Source organism: Danio aesculapii, chromosome 24, assembly GCF_903798145.1.
Source record: "Danio aesculapii chromosome 24, fDanAes4.1, whole genome shotgun sequence".
NCBI classification, from domain to species: domain Eukaryota; kingdom Metazoa; phylum Chordata; class Actinopteri; order Cypriniformes; family Danionidae; genus Danio; species Danio aesculapii.
The window spans coordinates 14,362,007-14,378,107 of NC_079458.1; the positions used below are offsets into that span (position 1 = coordinate 14,362,007).

Consider the following 16,101-nt stretch of genomic DNA (forward strand, 5'->3'; position numbering starts at 1 on the left):
TCTTCTATGTCAAATTGTATCCACTTGCATCATTAATTGTAGTCAGCAATATTGCTTCAAACAGCATCTAAACATTAATGCATTCATGTTTACTGAGGAAAAATAAACCTCCATTTGCATTCTCAGTGGTTTTGACCATTTTTCCATCCACTGGCTTGATCAGGCTTTATAGACTGTGGTCTTTAGCACATACACCACAACGTATTTGCTTCAAGCTCACTCTTGTGAATGTGATTGTGAAATGACCAGCATGAATTTCCAGTGAACAACAAGATGTGGTTGACAATAATTAACCAAGATGAGTTTTGACATGAAAACAATTAAGACTCAAGTCCCTAATTTTAGACATCACTGTCAAGCCTGCAGAAGTTAAGATTCTCATTCTTCATTTTTGTTCTGTTTTATAGGTACTTTATTTGAAAGCATTGTAGTATTTAGAGATTTTCTATTCAATGCTTTTTATGCTAAATAACAACAAAGCAGTGTTTAATACAGGGATATAAAAAATATGTTGACATTATTCATTATGACAAGGTAGATGTTTTAATTAGTTAAAAATGCAATACATAAAGCGGACACACACAAAAAAAACATTTGAGTGATCATTACACAGTTCAATGCATCTAAAGATAAGGGGACATACAAATGTTTTAAAAATATAATTATTGTTTCAGAGACACTGAAGCTTTTCCACTGTATTAAAGACAAATGGGGATGTTAAGTGCAATAAAGGACATTAAACGATTTATAAAGAATTATTTCTCTGTATAGGTGCATAGAGAACTTCGGCCAGTGTCCAATCATTAAGGCCCTTCACTCCCTAGACAGGATGAAAAAACAGAACTGAAGTTAAAGCAAATTAGAGAAACACTTTACAATATCAGTACATGAATAATGATGTATGAATATGTGAATTAAACAATACTTTATTATGAACTAATGCATGCACTAATCATAAACTAACTGCAAAATGAGTCACGAGTTCTTGTATGTTTATAGTTTATGCTTAATTTAATTCAGCATGAATTCATGATATGTTAATGTATAATTATATTATGACTTTACTTGGAGGGGCACCTCCTCATTAACGCATTCTTAACTACTCATGAACTCCTTATGCATGTCCATCTAGCGTGTTTACACTGAATAACAATAGAAAAGCATTCTCTCAACATCAACATGAACAGTTTAAACACAGGAATTCATGAGTAGTTAAGGATGAGTTAATGGTGATTTGCCTCTTTTCCAAGTAAAGTCACAACCTAATTATACATTTACACCTCATGAGTTCATGTTTACATTTAGCTTATACTTAAATGTTAATTGATACATTAATTAACAATGTGTACTAACAAGTAATTAAGGTAGCTGTTATACACACATGAACTCATGTGACTTGTGTTGTAGTTAACGTTAGTTCATGATTAGCGCATTCCTTAACTCATTATTAATTTATAATAATGTTTAATTTACATATTACTACATTATTATTCATGTACTGTTATTGTAAAGTGTTACCCAAATTACTAATAAACAGACTAATATGAGAGATTCTGACCTGAACACTGTCAAGTGCCCATTCCTCATGACAGAGATCATAAGTTATTCCACAACCTTTAAATAAGAACACAGTTATAAGAAAACCAAAAACTATCAAGGAATTCTCATGGGAATAAAATCATGATTGAGTAAAGTGCACCTTTCTGCATTTCTGCTGCTCTCCAACACACACAGACAGTTGACAGCAGTAACAGCAGCAGAAGCACAATGACAACAGGCAGCCACACACTGATGAGCACTGCATCAGGACTGACAGAATCTGCATCTTTAGCACTTACGTCTACTTCATTATTCCACTCTAAGGAATTAAGGTAAAAAAATATGTCACTGGGGTGGTCTTTTCCAAATGGTACAGTTTTGTACCTAACAGGTTCACATTTGTACCTTAAAGGTACATATACCTACAAAGTTGTACCTTTAATTATGTGCACCATTATGGTACTAAAATGTGTCTTTTCAAAAGGCACTGCCCCAGTGTTAGGTTTTGTGAGTGTGTGAAGCCCAAAAAAATGTTATGGACATTTTTGTCTCTTCTTAAGTCAAAAACTAAGGGGGTAAAACTTGAAACGTGTTTAATATAGTAATGTGAAAAACCCATACCTTCAGAGTCTAGTTTTGTACAGTGAGTTTGTTCAAGTCTGCATTCAGTGCAGCAGAAGAGCAGAAGATCATCTTCAGTGATGTTGAGCAGAAGCAGAGAGTGAGTGTTCGTGGATGAACTGACAGATCTGATACGTCCAAAGTAACTTGGGTGAATATTAGTGGGTTCTGGTTTAGATTGTTCCCCATCAGTATATTCAAGTTTCATAATTCTGATAAATGTTTGGTTTCCATCAGTAATAATCCAGTTAATCTCTCTATCATCTTTAATGCTGCAGGGGAGCGTTGTGTTTCCTCCTGGGTAAACTTGCAATGATGAGCCTTCAGCGACAATCAACAAAACAACTGAGAAGTCTGAAAGATGGAAAAACAACATAATTGTCTACCAAAATGTGTGTATCATTAAATTTTCACAGTATAACATGCTTTTCCAAAGCAATTTACAAATGTGAAACATCACAATAAAATATAATTTCACATACTCACTCGTAAATTGTGTCAGGAACATTTCAATCTGTCTCTCTGTGGTTTGTAGTGAAAGACACACAATGACGGTATTATCATCACTTCTAATGCAGGTTTTCAAAAGTGGCTTCCGTCACAAATGTCTGGTTTATATTGCGCATCTTTCCTTCAAAGAACTCGGATTGAAAGTCTTGGCTTGTAGGGCCCTTAAACAACATTGATATGTGCCCTACTTATTAGACTATCATTAACTGGTATAATCAACACACAATCTGAAAGAAGTCTAACAATGCATCATCCAGTCATTTTTGCTTTCTTTTCTTCTTTTTTGACATATGTTGGTGTCTAGTATAGATATACCACAGCAATCAATGCTTTTACAGCATGAAAATATACCGTATGTTCCAAAATGGGTGTTTTGGTTAGATCTAGCTACATTTTTTAGTCAGGGTTATGAGAAATAATATACATACAGAAAAGTCGTTTAAGTATAGAAATGCTCCATAAAACATGCAAACAGTTTTGGGCAGTTTAATAAGTTATGATTAACATGCTTGCACTCATTTTCTTAACTAAATTAAGAAGAAATTGTAATTTAATCTAGTTCTTCTTGTTTTTTCCTGCCCTGAGAGACTTTTGTTCCAGTGTTCCAGTCTTGTTTACACCCAATGCTCTTCTTAGATCTGATCACAATCGTACAACACTATTTAACCACTTCCAGATGTAGTTGAAAACCCTTTCATCTGAATAAGCTTTGTAAAATCTTAAGTGTTGTGGTTTAAAAGTAAAAATGTAAAAAGCACAGTGGTTTCTTGCCAGTCATGATTCTAATGCAAACACTTGCCATTGGTGTAGTTCATATCTGAATCTGCGTTTTTTTTCCCCCAATATTAGATTGAAGGCCCAAAATTTTTTATATTTTGTCCCACAATTCCTTTACTAAATCATAAATCGTACATCAAAAACAATGTGCGCTTCATTAAATTCAATTTGCCCTCATATTTTTTAATCAAATACTATAACGTTCCTCTTGAAATGCCTTTTCTTCACTTATGCCCTGCTTTCCTCCATTCTTCAATCTTTCTCCATTGTGTTAGCAATACCTTCCAATAACCCAATTGGTTTCCAAAGGGCAAAATCAAACACTGCCCTACATGTTTTTTTATTTTATTTCAAAAATCGTTTCAAGTGGATGTACGTCACAACAGCAGAAAAAAGGACAGCATAACTTCCATTTCATGCTTATTTTAGCAGTGATTTTGGAGTTTGCATTGTATATATGTGATTTTAAAAATGTTAATGTGGTTTTGGATCATTGATTTATCCAATAATGTAACAATAATACTAATAATAAACTAGTTTCCTTTAAATAATTTCTGTTCAGCCCTTTAGTGTATAAAAAAAGAAAAACATCAAAAAACTGTCATTTAAAATCTATAACTTGACAATTTGAATTAGACTTTATTATTTGATCACCCTTAATCTGTCAGTGAAAAAAAAATTGATAGTTCATTCATTTTCCTTTGGCTTGGTTTCTTTATTAATCAGGATTCTCCACAGCGGAATGAACTGCCAAATTATCCAGCAAATGTTTTACACAGCAGATGCCCATCCAGCCGCACTCTCATATTCATGCACATACACTATGGTCAATTTAGTTTATTCAATTCACCAGTACCATATGTCTTTGTATTGTGGAGGAAAGCCACACCAACAAGTGGAGAACATGCAATCTTCACACAGAAATGCCAACTGACCCTGAACTCGAACCAATGACTTTCTTGCTGTGAGGCGACAGAGCTAACCACTGAGCCACAATTTTTATTTTTATTTTTCTCAATGGACATACAGTATGTGTAACCTTTTGGAATTGACACAAATTTTCATACAGGGTGTATACAAGAACAAAAGAAGAAACATTAGTGCAACAGCAAATAACATTGTTTATTGGATAATCAATAAGATGTATTTAAATATTTAATCAATAAGAGATTATTTAATATCAACTTTTTTACATATTTAAATCTTTTAAATTCACTGAAGAAAATATGTTACAATTTAATTTACAACTAAATGTGCACCTCAGGATGTTTACCCTTTTAACACAGTAATTTAAACACTTTCTCCGGAAGTCTAGCTATAGGGGTTAAAGACAAATGGATTTCCTGATACTCAGGGGCACATTTCATAAGAGCTAGACCACATTTCCACATGTGTTATGTATGCACTTTAGGACCATTATAATCAACACAAAAAAATACAAATAAAGAAAAGAATGCAGTGTGTCTAAGATGCCATTTTAATATTTTGCATTTTTGAGTCTCTTGGCACAGACAGTTTTACACAAAGTTACACATATGTGTTTTTGCTTTCACTTTTATTCACGGACACAACAGAATTTTACAGGAAATGCTGCAGAAGACAAAACAAGTGGATATCCGAGACAAACTTATTCATTGTCAGTGATAATTCATTATTCTGTGATAAAATCCTTGTAGCTGCCATGGTCTTACACTGTGATTAATTCATTTGGATCAACTTTTTAACTGAAATATTTAATGTATCAAAATTTAGCTTATGTTTTTCTGACAATCTTTTATATTTGTCCTAAGAGATTTGCCACCACAACCACTTAAGAAGAGATCCATTTTTGCTTTGAACTCAAACTGCACTTCAGTCATGCTCAGTAACATTTCACAATGGCGTATTATTTACCCTGCAATGCAATGTGTTGTTTACATTTCAAAAACATTGTGAATTTGAATAGAAACTGAGGTTTGTAAACTAGTGTAAAATAGTGTGCTAAACACATTAGAAGTCATCTATGTCTTTCTTTTCTTTTCACAAAAAGGATCATGCAACTAGTGCTTTGTTTAAATGATATTATCTGATCATGTTGTATGAGTTGATTTTGAAGTCCATGAATGTGTTGTTTTCCCAAAATACTCAACAAATATATTATATTAAAAGTCAACACCCAAAAAATAACAACTACAAGCATTTACTTCATATTGTTTCAGACTTTCCTTCTTCTGTTGACTGACTGATTTCCTACTTTTCACCACAAGACAAAATACATTTTGAAAAAAAACTGCGTAAAAATGACAAAATTATTTTTCATATGATGAACTCTTTTGTCAACAAATTGCACAAAAAAATGCACTGGTCAGTAGGACTCTAATAAAAGAGATTGCCTGAACGTTAATTCACATCTCTGCACATGTGTCTGTTCCTGCACGGTCGTTTCCTATTGGTGAGCCAAGAGTATCTATGACGTAAAAAAAAAAATACAACCAACAGGAAAAGGTCACAAGTAGCTTTTCATTTCAATTCTGCTAACAACTACCGAGAAAGAAGTTCAGAAAAAAAATGATGCTGTCAGGGTTGATGGGTGAGTATATTAAAGCAATATGTCTTCTTTTGCTTGCATATATGAACAATTATAGATGAGCATATTTCAGCAACATCTACTGTTCTGTAAAATTAGCAACAAATGAAAAAAGCATTAGCTTTTATGGTTGCTTCTGCAAATGTGCTGATAAAAAAGAGGTTGAGATTGGAACTCTTCTTTGAGTAAGCTTTGGAGTTTTATTTGAAGCAATATTTTCAGATTTCCCCACTTTACTGGTAAACCCAATATTACCCAAATATAGAAAAGTGCATAAACTGGTCAAATATCAGTATAAGTGGATTTCAGCTCTTTTGTATCATTTTACACATACATGTGAGTTAAAACACTTCAAAATTGTATTGATTTTTTTAAATATTGCTCATTTAGATAACAGAAGACTATAATAATATAATACATTTTAAAAACTGCAAGCAGGTAATACATACTGTATTTTTTTTTGTTACCGTAAGAATGCTTTAATGATGCTATTGCAGTATATCCGTTTGCTTTTTATCTGTTGCAGCAATTAGACAAAAATAAACAGGTAAAGAAAGTTAATTTATTTTGTAATAATTGCTGATGTTTAATCCTCAGGTGTCAGTGTTGTTTTAATATTTCTAAATCAAGGATCATCAGTGAAAGTGCATAAAGGAGGAAACACGACACTCCCCTGCAGTATTAAAGATGATAGAGAGATTAACTGGATCATTACTGATGGAAACCAAACATTTATCAGAATTATGAGGGTTGACAATAACTATGGACCAGAGTTCAAATTAGGACCCTCTTATATTCACCCAAATTACTCAGGACGTATCAGATCTGTCAGTTCATCCACAAACACTCACTCTCTGCTTCTGCTCAACATCACTGAAGAGGATCTTCTGCTCTTCTGCTGCTTGGACTATAAAATTCAGTATACCTGCACAAAACTGGATTACGAAGGTAAGCATTTCTGATAATTCCACAACATATTTTGGCACTAGGGCAGTGCAGTAACACAGTGTGTAGCACTGTTACCTCACAGCAAGAAGGTAGCTGGTTCGAGCCTCGGCTGGGTCAGTTGGCATTTCTGTGTGGAGTTTGCATGTTCTCCTCATGTTTGCATGGGTTTCCTTCAGGTTTTCCGGTTTCCCCCACAGTCCAAAGACATGTGGTATTGGTGAATTGAATAAGCTAAATTTGCTGTAGTGTATGTGTGTAAATGAGTATGTATGGGTGTTTCCCAGTGATGGGTTGCAGCTGGAAGGGCATCCGCTGCGTAAAACATGTGCTGGATAAGTTGGCGGTTCATTCTGCTGTGGCGACTCCGGATGAATAAAGGGACTAAGCTGAAAAGAACATGAATAAATGAATGACTTTTGGCACTGTTCTTGAAATAAATTTAAGTAAAATAAATGACCAAATGTGAAAAATTAAAACATGAATAGCATATGAGATGCGAGTATTCATTGGATAAATAATTTGAACTATATTGAGTTAAACAGATGGGTTCATAATTAGACAGACTTATAATATCACCACTTTAATGGCATTCCATATTATTCAAGCTTGAACATGTATGATCTATTCAAAGCAGCAGCCTGACATGACAAAATCATCCAAATCATTACATTGCTTTTTGATTCCTGCATTTTGTGCTCCCAGACAGGAACAAACCTCATTATACAATTATATAATTATTATAATCATTAAACATTAAATAACTAAGCAAAAACTGTTACTTGATGCACAGCAACTAGGATATGACGTCTTAAACATTGCATCATGTAACAAGTATATAATTAACACATAATAGCAGTAATAATAGTATAAGCTTTCTATTTAATATATATATATATATATATATATATATATATATATATATATATATATATATATGAAAATACAAACAACATAAACAATAGTTTAACAGTAATTCCTGATTATTAATTTTGACTCCTAGCAACTGTGACTAAATCGCTAAACCAACACTGAAAGGAGGGAAAATAGCTGATTATTAATATTATTGTCTCCTATTGAATCTAGTTTGTCCCGTATTTGAAAATGACATTATCAATTATTATTATTTAACAATCTGTATTGTATAAAGTATAATATATAAATAAGTGACTTGACTTGACTGAGACAGATTTGACTGTGATTCTGGAAGGGATTTAATATAAATATTTAATTCATTCATTCATTTTCTTTTCAGCTTAGTCCCTTTATTAATCTGGGGTCGACACAGCAGAATGAACCGCCAACTTATCCAGCTTATGTTCCATCACTGGGAAACACCCATACACACTCATTCACACACATACACTACAGACAATTTTAGCTTACCCAATTAACCTGTACCACATTTGGACTGTGGGGAAAACTGGAGCAGCCAGAGGAAACCCACATGAGCACGGGGAGAACATGCAAACTCCACACAGAGATGCCAACCGACCCAGCGGGGGCTTGAACCAGCGACCTTCTTGCTGTGAGGTGATTGTGCTACCCACTGCGCCACCGTGCTGCCATACATTAATATTTAACATCCTTAGATAAAAAGTAACAGGAGAATTTGATTACGTTTGTATATACAATTATACTGTATATACAGTTGAAGTCAGAATTATAAGCCTATTAGTTTATTTTTTCCCTAATTTCTTTTTAACGCATAATAGTTTTAATAATTCATTGTTAATAACTAATTTATTGCCATGATGACAGTAAATAATATTTGACTAGATATTTTTCAAGATACTTCTATACACTTTAAAGTGACATTTAAAGGCTTAACTGGGTTAATTAGGTTAGCAGGTTAAGGTAATTAGGCAAGTTATTATATAACGATGGTTTGTTCTGTAGACTATTGAAAAAATATAGCTTAAAAAACTGCTTTTATTCTAGCCGAAATAAAACAAATAAGACTTTCTCCAGAAGAAAAAATATTATCAGACATACTGTGACAATTCCTTTGCTGTTCAACATAATTTGGGAAATATTAAAAATGTATGCATACATATTGCAACTGCAATTAAATGTGTTCCATTTATGATTCACATTATAATTTTTTCAATTTTTCTCTTATATGTATTAAAATGCAGAGAATAATGAGGGGAAAAAAACAGAAGTCAGTCATTTCTATATCATGATATGGCTGCCTGTGCTATTTGTGCTTCTACTATTGTCACTGATGTCAAATGTGTGCATGTGCTGGAGATTAAAAAGACCAAAAAAAGGTGAGTGCATGGCAGAGTTCTAAATACCTAAAGTAATTATAACTGTTCTAGTGTACCAACAGCACATTTTTATTTTCTTTAATCCTAGGAAACTTGAAAGCATCAAAGCCATTACATCAAAACACAGAGGGCAAGCAGGTATTCTCCAATAATAAAGAATTAAACCTACTTGAATAGAAATACTGAGAACATTTTATATTTATATAGTTATACAAGTCTTACAAAGGTTTTTGTGCAACTTACAGTACATACCTGTGTTGTTTCAGGGCAATGAAGCTGATGAAATTACATATGCGTCTGTAAACATAAACAAAATTCCAAAAAACAGAGGACATCATCATCATCATCATCCCACACAGGACACAGTATATGCACGTATTAAGTGAAAAGACACGCTTTAACCTTTGCTCATTTTGTACAATGATAAAAAGGCTGGATAATAGCATGTTCTTAATATTTCTGGTACAGCAGCAAATGACCATATATTTTTGTTGCTGTTAGACATTTGTACCAACACAGGGTCATTGTAAAATTGTGCACTGGGGTACATTTTTGAGAACCAAGATATATGTACTCATACATGTCTGAATTTGCATGTAAAACAAATGCTCTGCACAGCTTTTCTGGCCTGACTGGTTTGCTTGGTAGCTTACCACAAATGGCACCAGACTTGGGAAGCAGAGCAGAGCAGGTTTCGAGTTCAATGGACAGCTCTAGAAACCAGCTAAAATGTCTAAAATATCCATGTCTTGGATTTACTGCATTTTGTATTTTGGACTCTCTCTCTCTTGGAATATTGACTGTTTGTTGCATTTGTTATAAGTGAAAATTACTACCAGTTTCTGAGTGTAATTTATTTAGCTGTTAAGTAACAAATATGAAACTAGTCAATCCATCACTTGTTGTGCAACCACAACTTTTAAATGCAATGTGTCATGCCATTAGGGAGGAGTGGATATTTATTTAAAAATGACTTTTTCATGGGTGTTCTTGAAATAACATTCCAGTGATTTTTATTTTAAAAAAATTTTGCATAATTAAACTTCAGGCTGCTACGGAGTACAGAACATTTTGAATATGTTTGCTGTTGAATGTAATGTGGACCAATGATTTGATGCCATGCAGGATAAAAAAAACAAGTAGCAAAATAAGTCTTTTTTGGTGATTTAGTGATGATATCATCACTAATGTGGTTTTTATAATGCCTATACACTGTACATGTCTTGTAAATTGCTATTATAACCAGAATGTCCTTGTTAGTCAAGAATTAAACATAATGGCAAACAGTAGTATGGCCATTAGAGGGCACTGTTCATACCTAAAGTAATTATAACTGTTCAACTCTACCAACAGCACATTATTTTCTGTAATCTTAGAAACTTAAAAGCATCAAAGCGTTACATAAAAATACAGATGGCAAGCAGGTATTCACTAATAATAAAGAATGAAACTATAACTAAAGAATAGGCTATGTAATATATTGACATCAAATTTATAAAATATATAGTAAATGAGAAATAAATGATGGGAAAAATGGATTAAAATAGACAATATCTGTAAAAAAAAAAAACATAATACAAGAATAAAAGGGTAGAATATTTAAATAAGGTAAATGAGCAGATTAACCATTACTAATGGTGTATAAATATTTTCCACCCAGTTGAGATGTCATTTCATCCTCTCCGAGTATTTAGCTTTTCCTGATTTGTTTAGATTAAATTGAATACATTAAATAGATTAGATTAATGCTGTCAGCTGTGAAGCCAAAATAATCTATTATTCATTCTTTTCGGCTTAGTCCCTTTATTAATCTGGGGTCGCCACAGCGGAATGAACCGCCAACTCATCCAGCATATGTTTTACGCAGCGGATGCCCTTTCAGCCGCAACCCATCACTTGGAAACATCCATACACCCTCATACACTATGGTCAATTTTAGCTTACTCCATTCACCTATACTACATTGCTGCGTCTGTAACTGCATACTTCCAGTATACAGTACGCTAAAATCCATATGCGAGCCGAGTAGTATGTCCGAATTCATAGCATTCGAAAATCAGTATGCGAGAAATACCCGGATGACTTCTACTTCCGGCGACATTCTGAAGTGCGCATCCCATGCACTGCTGCGCTATCCCATTATGCCCCCGCAAGAGAATTTATGAATGGGAGAGAAATGACGCAACTAATGCAGGTAGGTCACGTAACCATGACAAGATGGCGGATGTAGTACATCCAAAATCCATTCATACTTCTTACATTCCAACTGTATAGAACGTAATTTTCTAACGGCCGAGTAGTACATTTAAATTCAAATGCAGTACCTACTGCGGTTTCGGACACAGCGCATGTCGTTGGACTTTGGAAATTGGAGCACCAGGAGGAAACCCACGCGAACACTGTAAGAACATGCAAACAACACACAGAAATGCCAACTGACCCAGCTGAGGCTCGAACCAGCGACCTTCTTGCTGTGATGCGAACGTGCTACCAACTGCGCCACCCGTGTCACCAAAATCTATTATTATTATTATAGGGTTAAATAAAAGGGTAATGCAAATTTTAAATTGTTAACAAGTGAAGTTTAATATATTAAACTTATTTCGAGAGGAATACGCGCTCATGATTAACCCAGCTGGCTCATATTATCTAATCACAATCCTTCAATCAAAGGATCCTAAGTTCCTATATACACCCTCTTTTTCTCTCTACAACTATCTTCATCTTTAAGAAACCCCCCTCCTCCCCTTCTTCCACCTTTACCCAGAATAGGTGGCTCAGTGGCCAAGCGACCAGCAGGAATTCCAATGGCTCTGGCTCCTTGCTGGAGCATCTGGTGTTTTCTGTGCGGAGCTGGCACGTTCTCCCCGTGTCCGCGCAGTGTTCCCCCGGTTTCCTCTCAAAGCCTAAATACGCTCTACATTAGAAGTAGACCACTTATACTAGACATCTCGCTCTCAGGAAGTTCACCTTGGCCCTTAGCTGCGGGAGGGAGCCCTGGACTCGAGGATCCTTTCAGCTCGGGGCTTTCTACTGGGACAGGCATACCAAACAAGCTTTTTAGTTATGAGTTAAGTGTGAACTCTTGAACTGCTTTGGAAAGAAAGCAAAACCGAATCCCAGACATTTAAAGAGAGAACCCCCACCCAGATGCCTTTTAAGTCCCAAAAAGGCGCGTCTCTGTGAGTCTGCAGATCTTGTGAGAGTGTTGGCAGTTTCGCACACACAGAACAAGCAGTGCAAAATGGGTAGATAGTTAGATTTCCGATCACGGATTCTGGTTATCTTGGGAGGATCAAAATAAGTGTAAACGGATGCCTACATGCCTACACCCTCAGTGCCCACGCCCAATGCCCCACCACCCTCATCAACAACGGCAGGATCTTGTAATAACACCACACCACCAGCAAAGCTTGTACTCAGAGAAGCCCCAGTGATGGGTGACAACACCAGCAGTCCAGACAAGAACAGGGCAAAACTGAGCTATGCTGCAGCGCTGAAACAGCCAGTGGACACACACAGCACCAGTATGAGAGAGATCAAACACATGCTTAGTTTAATCTGCACACGCCTGATGGAATAGTTGTAAAATACTCAAAATTGCCTTGGACTAGATAATCTTGATAATATAAATGACTATATACGATATTTAGGCATTTTATGGTTTTAATATGGATAGGTTCTATTCAGGAGGAATGTTAAATTTTGTTGACAAAATGAAACCGCTGACCAACTCATTGTGGAATATCCAGGGTGCTACCTAATCTAGTCTTAAGTGTAAAGTTAACACCTTGGATTTAAAAAAAAAAAATAAAAATACCCTTTCCAACATAGACATTCTAATACTCCAGGAAACATGGCGCAGAACTGATGAGGTCACTCTTTGTTCCAGAGGATACAGTGAAATATCCATTTCATCTAAAAAAACATGAAAAAGTTAAACATGGTAGAGATTCGGGAGGCACGATAATCTGGCACAAACTGGAAATCGATAATACATAAATTAATTAAAAAGAAGAATCTCATATCTGGCTCAAATCGACAATCAGCTCAATCAAACGAAAAAAAAGGACATATTCTTATGTACTCTTTACTTCCTCTATCAGAATCTCTATATAAGTAAAACATCTTTGAGACCAATTTCTGGACCAACTGGAACCCCCTTAATAAAAAAAAAAAACAACTAACAATACAAAATTGAGACACCTGGAAAAACCACTTTGATAAAACTGTTTAGAAAATAAACATGAGTATTGAACAATCGCATTTATATATAATAAATTAACCCACACAGAGCAAATATTTGGCAAATACCAAAATCCGTTAGACTATCCAATCACAGAAAAAGAAGCTAACAGAAAAAATACAAGTCCTACCAACAAAAAAGGCAAGTGGTCCAGGCGGTAATCCTTAATGAAATGATTAAAAAACATAAATTCACTTATTCAACTTGGCTTATAACGAAACTGTTTAATTTGGTTCTGCGTGTTGGTCATTTTCCTGACATATGGAATAAAGAATTAATAACGTGGAGACAAATCAGACCCTAATATTTACAGAGGCAATCTGTGTGAGCAGTAATCTGGGGAAGCTGTTTCTGCAGCATCATCAACACTCATGGGGTTCCTTACAGAGCAAAATGTCTTCAGCAAAAGTCAGATTGGGTTTCTGCAAATTACAGAACATCAGACCATATCTTCACCCTTCAGACTCTGATTGACAAATACCTCAATCAAAACAAAAACAAAATATTTGCTTGCTTTGTAGATTTTCAGAAAGCATTTGATTCAATTTGGCATGAAGGTCTGCTGTCTAAACTTCTAGAATCAGGTACTGGCGGTAAAACATACAGCATTAAAAAAATGTATTCAAACAATTGGTGCGCAATTAAAATAGGAAATAAGTGAACAGAATTCTTCACGCAGGGGCGGGGGGTGAGACAGGGCTGTCCACTGTCACCAACCCTCTTCAATATTTACATCAATCAATTGGCAAAGCGGGTCTCACACTATACGACTCCAGTGTAAAGTTCCTGCTGTTTGCAAATTATCTGGTGCTGCTGTTGCCAACAGATAAGGGTCTACAGCAGCAGCTGGATATCCCGCACAGCTTCTGTCTGACCTGCGCCTTGACCGTTAACCCAAAGAAATCCAAAACCCTAATATTGCAGAAAAAAAACAAATGTAAGGGAAATAAACACAGTTTCACCCAGGGGCGTTGCTAGACATAAAGCTCTATTATATTTTTATAAATATTTTTATAAATATTTATTATAAATAAAAGTATTCTTGTTATTACACAATTAATATTCTAAATAATCTAAAATGTAACTGGAAAATAATGTTTAGATCATTTAAGAAATCTTTGCATGAATATTAATTTCATTTGAATGAAATTCTATAGACAAGTCAATAAAATACAACAAAAGATGTTTTATAGAATAATCTGTTGTCTTAGACTTGACACATGGCAGACAATTAGGTGTATTAAGTCTTTACCTCTCTGACTCCTCATCCCTCCTTTTTGCTTTATACAAAAAAAATCTATCAGGAGGCATGCTTATTAAGATCCCCCATATTGTTTAAACTTTAGTTTTGTCGACTAGCTAAACAAAAAAGGCTGTTACGCCGGTTGTACAACGCATGAGCGGTGCGTGACAAGCAAGTAGCCTGCTTTTTTGGCGCGCATGTTAACTACCGGGACTCGCACCGGCAGAAGAGCAGCGCATGCGAGAGGCGCGCGGGTTTCTCTGCGCACATGCAGAGAGCGTCAGTTTGCTTTTTGATTAAACACATTGCTTTCACCTGCGTTGGTTCGCACATAGAGAATAACATCTTTATTCAGAATTACCACTCTTAATGAATACACTTGCATATGAAGTAATCATATCTCAATGCATTTACTGGAGCACTTGAGATTTTTACTGGGGCACGTGCCCCAGTAAATTGGGGTCTAGCGACGTCCCTGGTTTCACCCTTGGTATGACAAGAATTTAACTTGCCACAAGCTACACATACCTTGGGTTGAAAATAAGTCCTAATGAAAAACTAAATCTGGCTGTAAATAAACTGAAAGAGAAAGCAAAAGGGGCCTTTTACACCATTAAAAAAATCAACACAAATAGCAAATTCCAGTTCGAATCTGGCTCAAAATTTTCCAGTCAGGGATTGAACCTATAGTGCTATACGTGAGTGAGGTTTGGGGTCCTCTCCTCAGTCATGAGTTTGATAAGTGGGATAAGAATGCAATTGAAAATCCTACATGCATAGGAGCATCCTCAGGGTACAGAGGAACACACCCTGCAATGCATGCAGTGCAGAATTAGGCCAGTATCCTTTACTCATGTGCATTGAGAAATGAGCCGTCAACATTTTGGAAACACATAAAAATGAGTGGACTCCAACTCTTATCATTTTAAAAGCCCTCAAAACCCAAGAAAGGGACATTGAAAAATGCCCCCTGATCCAGATGATCCTGAAGCTGCAAACCCAAACCAACATAGCAAATATGACTAATAGCAGGCAGCATCAGGACACGGACATGCTCATCCACAGAATTAAGCCCAATCAGATGATATATGCACCAAAACAAGAGTATCTGATTTACTCGGAATGAAGCAGCTGGAAAACAAAGTAAACTTCAATGTTATTTAGACCTAAATAGATATTATACCACAGCAACATATCTGAACGCAGTAAAGGACAGTAAATTAAGAACAACAATGGCCAAATACAGGCTGAGTGCTCACAGTCTGACTGTAGAGATGGGCCGATACAGACAGAACTGGCAACTCAAAGAGAGCCCACACTGTGCCCAGGCAGAGGTGGAGAACAAAGGAACACTTCCTCACCTGCTGCACAAACTATCAGA

General features: G+C 35.4%; 1 long non-coding RNA gene across 1 annotated transcript; it reads right to left on the bottom strand.

The window, feature by feature from the left end:
* Positions 1–571: 571 nt before the first annotated feature.
* Positions 572–1,833, bottom strand: LOC130218824 (uncharacterized). The gene is made up of 3 exons (XR_008835997.1): positions 1,700–1,833; positions 1,559–1,614; positions 572–820 (listed from the first exon to the last, which is right to left on the bottom strand). It is a non-coding gene; the product is annotated as an uncharacterized LOC130218824 (long non-coding RNA).
* Positions 1,834–16,101: the final 14,268 nt, after the last annotated feature.